Here is a 12198-nt window from a genome sequence, read left to right on the forward strand (position 1 = left end):
CACTGTGTTACGCTTTATTATAATGAACTGGGTGCTCATTAGAGCTTCACAGTTATAAACAGAGCCACAATTTTGCTTGAGGCACATGGTAGTATTAGTTTGGTACCTGGAAACTAACCTTATCTCAACCTGGGTTATGTCGAAATGTAAGTGATGGTACTTACTTGTAACGTCTGAAGTGGATGATATAATTGCAAATGTTTATAAAATGTACAGATGAAAAAGTGAAGGAAAATGTAAATCTACAAACCCCCTTATTCTCTCCTACCATTCAGCCAGCTCTCTGCTTCCTGGCTCTCTGGTGTCATGGCCCGTACAGAGGGACTGTGCCCTCATACCGTGGTTCCAGAGAGCTCCCATCCTGGCAGAGCACGCTCACTTCCCAGAGATCTCCAAGGGTTTTCATCATAGCCCTTTGTCTTTTGTAAGTTTATGCATCCAACAGTTTGTGCGACCAACTAAATCAAGAGGTCGCTGTTGATTCCTTCTGATAAAACCATGGGCTGCCTCCCCTCTTTGGAGATGCGAGTGTTGCCGTGGCGGAGCAGGTAGTGCCGCGGTTCCAGCCGGCCTGCGAAGAGCTCTGCGGTTGGGCTCTGCCTCCGAGTCCTGCTGCTCAGGGCAAGGGGCCTCCCTCCGCTGAATTGCATCTCGTGTAGAGCCTGTGATCTGAGGAGCGCAGATGCACGTAAAGCGTGAGTCTTGTTTCTGGCACGTGACTGAGATTGCCCTGGGGTGATGCGAGGTTGGAAGAGACTGATGCTCAAAACCTGTCTTGAAGGGATACTGGTAGAACCAGTAAACTGGAATTTGGAAGAAACCCCTCTCTTTTCTGAACCTTATGCTCATCTGAGGGTTTTTCAGTTCACCCAGCACCAGCCAGCAAAGCAAGTGTGGTGCTTTCATAGCAGGGAATGGTAGATCTCACAGGTGCCACAGCCAGTTCGCTGGGTGTGAATGTACATGCTGCTGAGCGAGCAGTATTCTCCCTGTTTTCTGGGTAGTTTCTGTTAAATCCTGCAATGCCTTGAGACTGCAAAGTCAGAGCTGGGCAGTGAGCTTGGCAGCAGTGAGCATGGCAGCATGTATGGGAAGGGCTGGTGGTACCTGCCTCGGGCATGTCACAGACCAAGAGAGCCTGCATAGAAACCAAGACATAGAAAACCTTGTGTATCAGCAGGTTTTATTCTCATTTTAAAAACAGTGTGAACCTAACTCTAAGTGGCAGTGGAAGTGAGAGACTGAGAGCGATGAGGCATACGGCACACCAATCGATAGCTGTTGCTTTATTCTGTTTTCCCTTTTCCCTTGTTCTGGGGCAGGCAAGAGGACTCCTGAAGAGCAAAATGCCTCTGTCCAGAAAAGATATGGAGGAGGGATGGAAAACCAGACAAACGGTAGAGTCCACTAGCTGTGTAACACCAAGCTGGAAGCTGGAAACCATTCCCTCTGCAGGCTGCCATAACCTTCGGGGTGAGGCAGGGAAGTTTTGTTTTCACACATCACGTATTTCAGAGGAGCGTTTCCCAAATCCACGGTCTGATTTCCAGCTGTGGTTGTATTATTAAGTAAATAAGGACCATTGTCTGGGTGTTAGAAGCCAGTCAGCCTAAGCAGAAAGAGATGAGACAGGCAAGGAAGGCAGAAATATTGAAGAGAAAAGGCTCATGGCAAAAAATGCAGACAGTACTTTGGAAAATGGTTCCTTGAAACTAATGCTCCTAACCCAGTTCCAGTGCCCATCACGGGAACGCAAGCGGGATTTGAATAGGGGTCTCGGAGGTCAGTGGTTTATCCATTAAGCTGTAACTGCCTAAACTGAGTGTGCAGCCCAAGAGACAATTCAGAGCTTTGCCTGATTTGTATTCTGTTTGCACTTCAGGGAGTTGGTTTCAGCAGACCAAATAACGCTGTAACGTTGCTCAGCTGGTAACACACCAATTATAAAGTTCACTGTGAGAGATCCTGCTGTGAACCGACTGAAGGTTTCTGCATCAGTTTTGATTTTGGTAAGCTCTTCAGGCTGTAGAGAGAAGCCACATGGATGTAGGGGAAGAGCTTGGAGGTTGTGGCAATTTATTAAATCTTTCAAAAGTCTTGCGGGCTTTTTTTTTAATTAACAACTTAATCATAATACAGCTGTGGATGCTGATTTCCATATTCTTGCTGGGGCTGAGAAATAATGGTTGCCACACCTGAAAGAGGAATTTGCCTTTTGATCCCACCTGGCTGTGGCTATTAGCATTACTCTAGAGGCTGGGCAGCCTTAACACTGGCCAAGTGGAAGAAGATGTATTGCAGGTGGTATGTTGCTCCATCTTAGAAATCCTCCACCACCTCATCTCAGCCCTCCTGAATTTGTTATCTTGGGAGACAGTGGAGCTTTAGAAAGTTGAGAAAGCTTTAGCAGGAAAGGAGAGTTAATTACTTTTGAAACTTTCCCTATTCCCTGTATCCACCTCCCCTTTCTGTAATTTGTTGACTTGTGAGTGATTTTTGGTTCTCTTTTTATTTTTATTTTCCAAAACATTTTATCAGTTATGCAAACTAACAGTTCTAATATTTCAGTGCTGTTATAAGAAAACCAGGGTACTATTATGAAAAGCACGTCTTGACATATAGGCTGTTGAACACTCCCAGTCTGTATAATGGCTCAGGGGCTAAACTTTTATGTTAAGCTTTGGGTGGGAGGGTTATCTTCTGACAAGTCTGTCTGAAGTTCTGACAAAAAACCTACATGTTTTAGGCAGTAAAAAATGCCAGAGAACTAGAAAGTTATACTCTTGGAAAAAGTCTGTAATTCCCAATATGAAGGAGAGGACAAGATGGGGAATATAGGAACTATAAAGAACTTCCACCCTTATGAGGTGTAATTGTGTTTGCTACTACTTACCAAATGTAGGTTTGAAGTCAGAGGAATTTATATGGTCTTTTTTTACAGCTCAGCACCACAGAATAACTGAGTCTTCCATTTCTCATGGTTATTCAAAGGTCATTTGGTTCTTTATTCTTCTTAATCAACATTAACTTGAGGAAAACTCATTCCATCCTCCTCCTTTTAAATTGGTATAGCTTTCCAGATTGGCAGAAGGACTTTAAATTACTAGTATACAGTTTTGGAAATTTTACTGAAAATTGCTTTGCCTTAGATTTTTTTTTTTCCTCAGCAGTTTTCCAGTCATGATACATTTTGCTCTGCTGGACATTGTGGCTCAGTAGAAATAAAGGATATGGCTTCACAAAATCTTGACATTTTACTAGACCTGCTTCCTTTTGGGGCTCAGACAAGGGTCTGTATTATTTGTCATCTGCTCGTGCAATGGTCTCCAAAGTGAGGTGTGTATGAGACAATCCACTGGGATATGGGAAGAAGATACTAAAACTTCAGTAGTACATGTATATAATTTATAAATATATATTGGGGTGCATGAAGTTTTTTCTGATAGGGGTATGCAGTCAAAAAAGTTTGGAGACTATTGTTCTAGTGACTTTTTAGTTCCTCTGCAAAAAATGTGGAAGAATCTTTGTCAACTCTGACTTGTGAAAATTGTCACAAACCATAAGAATGTCTTCTCCATGTTGTGGACACACGTAATTTCATGATGACTCCAAAACCTGCAACATGGCCTGTGAGACTGATGATGATCATTCTTCATGCTGGTCCCAATGCATCCTTTATGATCGCTTTCCAGCCTTTTTGTACCTTCAGGTTTTAGTGTTACAGGCGATTGCTTTCATAAGATTTAATGAAATCAGCAACAGGCTACGTGAAGCCAAAATGCCTAAATTTACTGCCTGAAGTGTTTTTAGTAGAAGTTTAGTCCTGGATACTATAACATATAAACATCAGCGGTGCAATGATATTGTATCTGGCAATAGCCTGAAGCTGATTTTAAAAGGGACTGCGCATGCCATTGCAGAGGCTTTGGCGGTCGTTGGCTGCGGATGGAGGAGCTGGTGAGGGTACTGGTGGAGGTGAGCAGTGGTTCTTTGGGAGGCTCTTACCACCAACCTCTCTTCAGTTTGCTTTACTAAGGAAATAAGGCTTAGGCAGTTGCTTCACCTTTCTGTCTGCCCCATCCTTTTCCTTCTCTCTACCACCTTCCCAGTAGATGAGCAGCAGACTCGGAAGTGTCAGCCTAGTTTGACAGAGGAATAAAAGTCACTGGTTTGTGAGACTCAGCAAGTGGATGGAGAGGAGAGTGATTCAGAGCCGAGCCCTTCCCAAGATAAAGGCCGCGTGTGGTCTGGCTGACCAGCCGCTTGCCACCAACATGCACGTGTTGTGTAGCTGGCCATTTAGTAGACACTTAACTCCTGAGAAGTGGTGCTGTGTGGTGTCTCTGCATGACGGGAACGTCACAGGGGACATATCAAAGTCAAGAACATCATTTTATAAGAGGTGAGAAAGGTTGCTAAGGGAAAAAGGGTACAAATCATGGGAAAGCAAAAGTACTTCTGCCATTATTTGAAATAATCTTTCCTTTTTTCTTTGGTGTCTTGTGCATTGCAAATAACGTGCAGCTTTGATTTAGAAAAATACATAGTCATCTCGCAAAATCCCAAACATTGCACGCAAACAAGTCTGGTGCACAAATGTGCTCTGGGATCCTGTTTCAATTTTGGCACTCATTGAATATTTTTATCTGCCAGCCAATGGGGACAAATCTTTGCCAAGAAATAATGGAAGGAGGGAAGGAGGGGGAAAGCAAGGGGCTGCCAGGATAATTTTTGTTTTGTTAAGTACTGTCAGTAGTTTTGGTCAATGGATTTGATTACTGCACATCTCTATTCACTAGCTCTCCTTGTGTTTATTTTTACTAAAATAATCTGAAAATTATTGTTCTTGTGAAATTTAGGGGACACCCCGCCCCCCAATTACTGATTTTTGAGTACAGTTTGTTTACATTTGGTGCTCTTTTATGTCCACCTTGAAGAGGGCTGTACTTTTTCCATGATGGAAAGCTACAAATGATCAGACCTGCAATGTTCACTTTTTATCAGAATGAAGATACTTAATCTAAATACATACTATGACTCAGTTGTACAGACTGTTGTTTGTGCCCAGGCGTAATTTGTTATTCTTCCTAGCTGAAGCATATCTGCAAATATCGAGGCCACATTCATTGCCCGTTGTCATCAGTGCAGACACTGGATTTAAGGTGAGGCTCCAATAGCCCAGTATCATTTACCTTGTTTTACTGCCTGACCGATGACAGAGACAATATAAAAGATAAGTTTCTGCTGCAGCTGAAATTACTAATGGGAGTTTAGCAACTTCAGCAAGGATAGAGTAAGTATCGAGTCATGCGAAACTAGCTGAGCATCCTGTTAAATGTTGTAAGGGATTATTGTAAAAGCTGCTACTTACCTACTGTAGGACATGTAAAAAGTGGAAGGAGTAGGGATGCTCTACTGCTGTTACAGGATAGAGCTTCCCTGTGTGTCTGCTCCACAGTGTGTTACGTGGTAATGAAGGATGTGGTGAGTTGACATGACAAACTGCTGACCATACCCATTCTGCCTTCAGGGGTCCTTCTGCAAGTTGAAGTTTCCCTGTGTCCGTAAGCCAGCTATTATTTCCAACCTGTCCTATTCCGAGAAGCGCAAATATCAGAAACAAGTGTAGAAGCAAGGCCAGGCATTCTTCATCTCGGTGTTAACCTAGTCTCTAGTCCTCTTATAACCTCAACAAATGCCATCCTAGTGCATCTTTCTTCCCTCAGCAGTAGAGCTCACCAGCTTTCGCAGGCATCCTGTGCAGCACAGCCCTCACTTTACTATTGTGCTTTGGGCCCTGACTTTTAATGGATGGTGTTGCTGTCTTGAAAAGTGCTTTCCCAATGAATAGCAAATGTTGTCAGTCTGGCAACCTGAACATCAGGCAGGCACATGCCTGTAATAAAAATGCAGTTAAATGTAATTTCTGATCATTTTTTGTCAGCTTCTTCCCCTCCAATCTCTTAAGCTGTTTTTACATGCCTGCCTTTCACTCTAGCATCCCTTAATGTCAGAAAACCTTTCCTTATCTTCACACCTGCTAGGCTGTACCTCACTCATGCATTTGCCTTTAAAAGGCTTATGATAAAAACAATTCCACAGGGTTATGGTGCCCACAACATGCTATAGAGGTGTCTCATGATGCAAGTATCTTATCTGCTGAGTAAAACATGATGTTTGAATTACGTTACTTCGTGGTGGAGAGCGTTAAATAACAACGGTTAGTACTAGAAATGAGCAAGTGCTAGTTTTTGAGCAAGAAGCTCCTAATCTCTCCTTGAGACTATGATAAAGTTGGTATTTCTTGTTTCAAATCAAAACCTCAGAAATTTGTATGGCCTCCCCATAAATTAGGAGCTATGAAAAATAATGTATGCAGTTCAAATGCCCCCTGCCTACAGCTGCTGTAACCACTTGTGATAATCTGTTTACTGAAGTCTAAGGAAAAACGCAAGCTGAAAGTGAAAAGACATCTGCTGTGAAGCAATGTTGGGGGATAGCATATGCTTGGTGACATAAATATGAGAATGTTTTTCAGCTGGTACCCCAAGTGAGTTTATATTGATGCTTAGACCATTGCTAAAGGCTCTTTAGATCAAGGTCATTGATTTGCTTTACCATTACAAAAGTTATGTGGGAAAGCTAAGTACACCTCTTAAAATCTGCAGTACAGAAGAGGATTTGAAAGTCTATACTTTTTAATTCTCAGCCTCTGGAGAAGACAGGAGATGATAACCCTTGTCTGAGGCTACTCATGGGAGCAGTAACTTAACTGCTGCCGGAGCAGGTGTGGGTGCTGTGCCTGCTTCTGTGAGCATGGACGTACCTTCTGCCTGCAGCAGGGAGATGCCCATGCTGGTGGCTGCAGTGAGGCTGCTGAGAAGATACGGTCTTTTGCACCACTGGCTGCCATGAAACAGCATGGAAGTGTTTGTTCAATAAGGACTGTAAAATGTCCCAGGCACTCAGGACTCTTAAGTACTTTCATACTTTCAGGGGAACTTTTTCTGGCAAACTTTGATCATATTAAATAAATTTCCCATGATATCATAACGCTCCATTTGTTATAAATGTGCTGATTTGCGGATGTGCAATTAGCTGACTCAAGCAAAAAAGCATTATAGATATCCTGTGTATGAAGTGGCAGTTTATTTCTCTCCATATGGTCTATAGCTTGTTCCGTGCTGCTTAACGTGGGGTCTGGGCTTACTGCCCATTGCTCATCATAGTTTATAGAGAGGAAAATTGAAGGCAGCCACAGAGTTAATTCTTTGCAATACTGTTATTTCCTTAATGCAATACCTAAGCTGTTTGCATCAGCCAAAATAGACGGTCCTCTTGAAAGCAGGTGAGTCCTGACTGTTCCCTCTGCAGAGTGAGGGGGTGGAGATGAAATCATCTTCAGAAAGAGCACTGAATGAATTGAGAGTCAGGGGCTTCCCAGCAGGAAAAAATAAGGCTCCCCAAATCTTGCATATCTCACCTCCTTTAAAAGATTTGTTGGGGTTTTTTTTCCTGCCACATTCTTATTTATCGTTACTTGAATGGACCTATACCAAGTGTTAAGTCTTGTCTCTTTTAAGTCCATGGCAAAACTTCCTTGGACTTCAGCAGTGATGGGATTGCATCCTAAATTAATATTCTCAAGAATCTGATTTATAAAATATGCTTAGGACAGGAACAATTGTTTTGCTGTCAAAGTGGCAATTAGCACCTTAGCTCATTGCACATTTCTAACTCTTGTAATACTAAAATATATTCTAGTCTCCTCTCCAGTATCTCTCCTGCTCCTTTAAAATGAGGGAAAAGCATGAAAAAAAGTGATTTGAGAGAGCAATAGCATATATTAACGTACAGGGTTAAACTTTCTGAGGGCAAGGAATTTTTTTTGTCTCATCAGCATGTTTAGCAGTTGCAAATCTCAGTGTATGAGGAAATGTCTTATGTTCAAAGACTATTAACAGCTGTGAAATTAGTTTTGCAAATCTGAATATATAACTGCATATTTTATATGCTGTTATGTAGCATTTGTGCATATATTCATAACATTATCTTGTGGCTTATGAAATTGGACTTGTACAGTTTCAGTGTGAACTTTCAGATTTCTTAATCATGAGGTCATTAAACGAAAGACATTGCCATATGCAAATTTTGAATTTTGTGCAATATAATAAGATGCCTTTTGGGGAGTAACACAGAATTAAAAACAGCAGACATACATGTATAAAAAGTTATTTGGAAGGTGTCAAATATGTGCTTATTAAGAAAAAAATGTTTTAATCACATCTGCCTTCAAATAGCTCTTAGGTGGTTACAATTTTATTTTTGTATTATGATTGTGATAGTCTTGGAGTATACACAACACATTTTACAGTGCATCATTTCATTCTTAAAAATTAACTGGGTTTTGTATTTGGAGATGAGTCATTTTGAGGCAGGGATGCTCATCTTTCTGTGTTCAGTCTGCAGCTCTAAGGGTTGAAAACATGTAACATTATTGTCTTATACAAATCATGTTTCATCTGGTCATGAAACTCTCCAAAAGAAAGCAAGTACAGTACTTGGACGTCTTTGGAACATGAAAGCCTAGTACATGGCCAGCAGACGTGGTGCTCAGAAACCTATGGGAATATTCACGACACTGCAACTAAAGCCTTGCTTCTGTGTTCAGGAATCCTGATCTCACACAGATCTCAACACATGACTGAAATAATCTGTTTATCCAGCATATGTTCCTTTGTGAGGACCGGGTAGAAATCAGTTACTGGGTCTTATTTGTCATTTGTCTCAGAGTGCTGTTTCCTTCTAAGTGCTCCCTTTCTAGTCCAGGGCCATGGAGGCATTTTAGCAATGCAAAGGGGTGATTAGAGGCACTTCTGCTGGAATGTATGCTGCTGTGCTTAATGAAATTAATTTGGCTTATGACGGGGGCACTGAGAGGCATTGCTGGGCTTTGTCCCACTCACTGTCACTGTTCCCAGCGTGGCATTGGATGTGTCAGTAGTGACCTGCTCTTTGCTGTGCTTTGGGCATGCACAGTGCTAGCAGGAGCTGGGGGGAGGCTGGGAGTTTTCAAGTGTATTCAAAGGTATTTGTCCAGGAGAATCAAATCTTTAAAACCAGATTGTTCTAGCTGATACTATTGTAGCTGATATTTGTGTGCAAGGAGAATCATATCTGCTTGGTTTAGCAGGAAAACTATTTTGACAACTAAGTGCTGTCTCCTTCCCTCGTAATCAGTGACCATATCTATCCCAGACACATGAAATCAGAGAAATAAAAAGGCTGCTCAGATCTTTCCTTAGTCCATCTTCCCAAATGTCTCTGCCTAGAACAGTGGAGCCAGGGTGGCTGATCTGGGCAGTTAGTGATTTGAGTCCATAGTTATTTGGAGATGCATTTTTCAGGTTATGTCCTTCTTTTCTAATACGTGCAGTAAAGTACTGTTTACACAGACAAACTCTACAATAATAGTCTAAGCAGTGTATGAGCTATACAGAGGAACTGCCAAAAGTAAAGTTTTAAATTCGTGAAAAGCAGGATTTTTGGAATGAAACAAGGTAGTGCCCAAAACCCACCCAGATCTCAAAGCAGAAAGGTGTAGTATGAGGAAAATGCAGCCAAATTGAAATCCCAGAAAAGTGGTAATGAAAGGTTCCATTAAACAGAAGAAAAGACATTAAAAAAACACAACATGAAAAGCTTTGCTTAAATGTCAGTGGGAACTTTTATTTCTCGTTGAGTTTTAAACTTCCCCCGTCAGCTGAAAACCGAAACCCTTTAGTCATACAGAGATGTTCTGCAAAGGAATCAGAAGCTGCAGCTGAATGGGCAATGCACTAGCGACCGTGGATAAACCAAATTTTGACGCCCATGTTTTAACTAGGTGCCATTTCACCAACAGTTTCTGCAGGTCTTTCAGCTGGACCGTAAAAGTAATTTTTTATAACAGGAAAAACAGTGAGCGTGAAAAGCACTCTGCTAATCTGCTCAGGTAGGGCTGCATTTGTAGCTCTTGCTCCCCAACAGAAACTGCACTAAAGAGTTTATGTAGCTGGTGTGCCTTGCCAAACTCAGCCTATTTCTCACACTTCTCTCTTCTTAAACATGGGGCTAAGGTTATTCACATGTATGTTGCACTCTGAAACCACTGCAAGGACGTGAGGGATTGTGTGATCTCCTCAGGGCTCTGCAGGTTTCACGCTCATTGATGGAGACTTCAGAGCCTCTGGTGCTGATTCCCAGAGAAAGCCCACGCGCATGCAATGCGACATGCTGCCTCATGGTAAAATCACAGGTCCTTGCTGTGTTTCCAGCAGGTCTTCAAGAGCTGAGCAGCTCTGCCATTTGTGAGGTGCTTTGGGAGGCTACCTGGGCACCATGGCTGCTCCAGCTCACATTCAGGCAGATAGGGCAAAAGGGATCAAAGCACGTGAGAACGATAAGGTTTTGTGCAATGGTTTACAGGAGGGAGGTAGTTCATTTTCATTGCACTTTAGGGAACCGGGTTCCGATTAAGTAACGCGTCTGTTCCTGGGTTGTGTAATGCCTGGGTGGGCACAACATGGCTCAGCAAAATGCTGAGTGACACACACAGTGACATACGAGTGGGTGCAAACCTTCCTATCCCCTTCCACATGCTGATCCTGCACTACCTTTCTGGGAACACATCGTGGGGTGGCTCAAGTAATGTCATGGGAGGAGTATTTTCTTAAGCAATGTGTGTTCAAAAGTGATATTACAGTAAAGGACGTAAAGAGGGAGTGCTGGTGATGGTCAGAGGTAGGGAGAGGCAGTTGGGATCTCTGAACAGCCAGTGGGTTTGTTCTGCAGTTGTTTGCATTTTGTATTTGCGCTGTCCGTGTTTGTGTAATTACAGATAACAGGTGACGTATTTAGACACATTAAGAGAACTTGTGAGCACACTGACAAAAAAACACCAAAGATATTTTCATGTGAGAACGGGATGAAAACCCCAGCTTTCTCTACTTGCAGCCAGACCACAGCAGGGTCCATCCAGTTCTCCCCGTCATGTTTTCCCTCTGCTGTTAATCTGCTCATGCCATAATGCACCCATATCCTGAGCAAAGCTGGGAAGACTAGACAGTGTTTGCAGGTATTTACATCCATGTGTACAAATTTGTCAAACCAAGGGATGGAGACAAAAGAATGATGATCTGTCTCAAGGGCCTCTGAGAGGGAGCTTATCAAAACCCCTGCAGTTTTACCCCAGGAAAGGTAGCACCAAAGTATTAATCTGCTGTCCTGGTCTCCAAGACCTCCAGTCTTTTTGCTGCAATATTTTCAATTATTATTTCTAAAATTGCAAAGTTTCCATTTGTATTACTAGGCCATCTTGCTGCCATAGCCAAATGGCAATGCCCAGTTAAAGAAGCAGCAGAGCAGGCGAATGAGAGCCTGCAGAGATACGAAGGGAGGGAGGTGGAAGCGTTACTGCAAGATAAAAACAACCTGCCTGTTAACAGGAATGTGGATGCATGCAAACACGTATGTGGGCAGCTCATGGCAGGGTGGGAGTGAAGGCTTGTAGTCTTCCAGGGGTCTCTTGCAGGCACAGCATGGTCAAGGAGGCTTAGTTTTGCAAGGAACTCTAATTAAAAAAGAGGTAGGATGGTACACAGAACTAATTGCCTGAAAGGCAATAGCAGATGGCACGTCTTCTACGGCAGAAGCCGTGAGATAAGGTATCCTCCTCCTTATGGCTATGATCTCCGTAGCAGTAACTTCAAGCCACGTCCCGCGTGCCGTTTGTGAGAGGCTTAGCACGGGGCAGGCAGGCACGCAGGGAGAGGGGATGAAGTCCCATCTTTGCTGTCTCCAGGTACCAGCTGGCTGGGGGCCTGCCCGCTGCCGAGCCAAACGGGGGCTCTCCCGGCTGCTGGTGATGGAGGGAGAGCATGTGCTGCTCACACACCCCTCGGAGCAAATTTTGTCTTGTTTTTTAAGTGTTAGAGATTTCTCCCATGTCCTATAAGCTACCTGATCACTTACCTCCTTCTGTGAAGATGTGTTTCTTAGTTTATGTATTTATGGTGATGCCCCAAGTAAGATGACAGGGTTGGAGAGCAAGCAGAAAAAAGCTTTTGCTCTGGTGGACCCCGAGTTAGCCAGGTGTAAGGCAGCTCCCGTCCAAAAGCTGTATTGCCATGGGAGGTGAGAGTCGGTGTGCAGTATCTT

The 12198-nt window shown here is 43.0% G+C and overlaps 1 protein-coding gene across 1 annotated transcript in view; it reads left to right on the top strand.

Annotated features, from left to right (window-relative positions):
- The window catches only part of EVL (Enah/Vasp-like), a 134697-nt gene that overhangs the window by 35587 nt on the left and 86912 nt on the right, over window positions 1-12198 (top strand). The window lies entirely within an intron of this gene.

Source organism: Haliaeetus leucocephalus, unplaced genomic scaffold, assembly GCF_000737465.1.
Source record: "Haliaeetus leucocephalus isolate CR32 unplaced genomic scaffold, Haliaeetus_leucocephalus-4.0 Scaffold932, whole genome shotgun sequence".
Lineage (NCBI taxonomy): Eukaryota > Metazoa > Chordata > Aves > Accipitriformes > Accipitridae > Haliaeetus > Haliaeetus leucocephalus.